This window comes from Lucilia sericata, unplaced genomic scaffold, assembly GCF_015586225.1.
Source record: "Lucilia sericata isolate MDLA Ls3-8-SP2 unplaced genomic scaffold, ASM1558622v1 Contig002461F_arrow, whole genome shotgun sequence".
In the NCBI taxonomy this organism is placed as follows: Eukaryota; Metazoa; Arthropoda; class Insecta; order Diptera; family Calliphoridae; genus Lucilia; species Lucilia sericata.
The window spans coordinates 50,457-53,546 of NW_023996243.1; the positions used below are offsets into that span (position 1 = coordinate 50,457).

Here is a 3,090-nt window from a genome sequence, read left to right on the forward strand (position 1 = left end):
TCGGTTTACGACGTAAAAACTTATGAGTCAAAATTTCAGACTACCTCGAAAAAAATTACGTTTTTTTCTCAATTCTTAAGTAGTTTTTTTGGAAACTACCAAAGATATTTCGATAAACTTTGTCACACATTATTTTTTTCTTCCAGGGATCAAGTACGTTCAAAATCATAATAATTGATCTAATATTTCCCATAGCCCCCAATCTCGGAAATTAGTTTATCGTTAATAACTCCCTTAAATATATAGGTAAGTTGAACGTGTTCTCTGTACATATAAATCATTCTACCAAAATTTTTTCGGATCGGTCCATTATTGGCCATAGCTCCCATATAAGGCCCACTTTTGAAAATCACTTAAACGCAAATATTTCTTTATAAAATTCGACACAAATATGTTTTGTCTATATATGAATCACTTTACGAAATTTTTTTCCGGATAGGCCCGTAATTGGTCTTAGCTCCCATATAAGCAGTGTTGCCAACTCGTGGTGACCAAAAATGGGTAAAATCGTGTAAAGAAATGGCTGAAAAATGGCTAAACAATTTTAGATAATAAAACACATACATTTTATTAAAAAACATCAAAAACGATTAATTTTTTTTATTTTTTACCACTATGTTGTAAATAGGAGATCATTCTTATTACAATATTTGTACAAAAAATTAGCATTAAAGAAATAAATCGTCTATAAAATCTGGGATATTATTATTTTTGTCATAAGACTCACTGTTACCAACTAGTTTTAAATAATTATTCGGTACGTCGTATTCAAAACAGCATTTATCGATCTTTTTAAGTCCAAATCTGCAAAATAAATAAAAATTAATTACAATGGAGTCATTATTTTTAGCACCCTTATCTGATAGACAAAATCGAAGTGACGGTTGATAGATGCATTTTATTTCTTAAGTTAGTTTTCACCATTTTTATTTCCGCCAAGTATATATTTATATACTTCCGTCCAAAATAAAATAGTGTTATTTGTGTTTTTCCATTTTATATAATGGATATTTGAGTATTGCTCCTGAATTTTTAAGGATATTTCGTCATCAACATGAAATAAATTTAGGATTGGTAAAGTATCCTCTTTGGAAGATTTTAAGACGTTATCTACAGAGAAATATTCAATATTTTGAAGTATTTTAATATTATCGGGCAACCTGCAAAATAGTGTGAGTAATTAAAATTTTAATTTAAAATAATATTTATGAATTGATATATACAAACCTTTGTTTCAATTGATTTATGAGATCAACAACAAATTTAACACAATTTCGTCTAATTTCACGTTCTGCCTTCTTTTTCATGTTTCCGTTTTTTTAATTTCCTTAAGATATGTTTCAAACTCATGACCAAGGCTGCATGTGTATAAAATAAATTCGTCGAAATCTGAATATAAAACGTCTACACTGTCGTCACCAACTACTTTGCGTTTCAAAAAATTTATCAGCAATAATAATTCCTTTAATAGGCGAGTTGGATTGTTGTCATGGCCTTGAAAAATTTTGTTGACTAGTTGGACTTCAAGTAAAATGGGTTTCAAAAATAACAAATATAGACGAATATTGTCTTCGTTGTATAATTCACATAAGATTTTAGCCTTTAGATATTTTTCTTCCATGTATGCTGTTTCGAAATGCACTTTGAGCTCCTCCCATTGCGACAATATTCTTGAAACTGATGTTTCAATGAGTCCTATAAAAAAACAATATACATACATATTTAATAATATAGAAAATTTTTTAAGTTATGAGTTTTTACCTTTTCATTTAGATTTTTGTACAAATTTTTGTAAACAACTTGTCTCTTGGAACTTTTAGGGAACCAGCTGTAGGTTTCATAAACAAGGAATTCTAATTGCTCAGGTAAATATTCTTTTAGAGACTGGTTCACAGCCAGCTGAAGAGAATGGCACACACATTGAACAAGATTCATCTATTAAAATACTGAAATATCCTTCACCAATATCTTTACGCAGTTCATCGTCAAAGTGGGGGCCAAGAACATTTTTTATTATATTGGTGCACTTAGTTCTATGAAGTTTTAATGATGAGCATTCCAGTCGATTTTTGCAGACTTCTCCCAAATGATCGACAGTTGAAATTGAAGCATGTACTGCTAAAAACATACACAATGAAGCCTCCTGTTGTTGTATTTTCAAACTGACTGGTTTAAAGGGCAGTTGGTTGGTAGAACCAATGCGTTCAACTGCATTGATATGTTTTTACTCTCTGCGTGAACATTCAGCACATATAACTTTGCGTTTATTTCGCATTTACAATATTTACAATAAGCTTTCTCTGGATCTTTACATTCACTGATCCATTCTTTTAACTTGGGATTATTAATCCATTCTTTTCGAAACTTTTGAGTATATTTTTTGTCCATTTTGTGCACTTTTTTGGCTTAACTTTTACTAATTAATAAATTTTATCAAATGTCACTTTCCAAATGTTACTATTAAAAAAATAACACTGTTGCATTTTTTGACAATAATAAAGTGTTACATTGTTGCAATTTTGAATAATAAGAGCGATTTAATTCTAGCGATTCCGTGAGATAATTTTTATGTATATTTTTAGTAAAATATGAATATGGCTAAATGAAAATAAAAATGGCTAATGGCATAATTTATTTTTTGATGGCCAAACCAGGTTGAAATGTGCTAAATTTAGCCATAAAATAGCTAAATTGGCAACACTGCATATAAGGTCCACTTCCGAAAATCACTTGAACGCATATACATGTATTTCATTGAATTCTTAAGCTATCGGGATAAAATTCGCTCATTACTGGTCATAGCTCCCATATAAGGCCCACTTCCAGAAATCACTTAAACCCACATATTTCATTGTCAAATAAAGCAATCTTGATAAAATTCGACACAAATATATTTTGTCTATATATGAATTATTCTACAAAATTTTTTCCGGATAGGCCCGTAATTGGTCATACACACGCATATATTTCATTGAATTCTAAAGCTATAGGGATAAAATTCGACTTATATATGTTTTATGTACATATAAATTATTCTATTAATCTTTGCCCTGATCGGTCCATTATTGGTCATAGTTCCCACTCCAAAAA

The 3,090-nt window shown here is 29.8% G+C and overlaps 1 long non-coding RNA gene across 1 annotated transcript; it reads right to left on the reverse strand.

Annotated features, from left to right (window-relative positions):
• Nucleotides 1–585: 585 nt before the first annotated feature.
• Nucleotides 586–2,398, reverse strand: LOC119613949. Its single transcript, XR_005232285.1, has 3 exons — nucleotides 1,762–2,398; nucleotides 1,228–1,695; nucleotides 586–1,160 (listed from the first exon to the last, which is right to left on the reverse strand). It is a non-coding gene; the product is annotated as an uncharacterized LOC119613949 (long non-coding RNA).
• Between the last annotated feature and the right edge of the window lie 692 nt (nucleotides 2,399–3,090).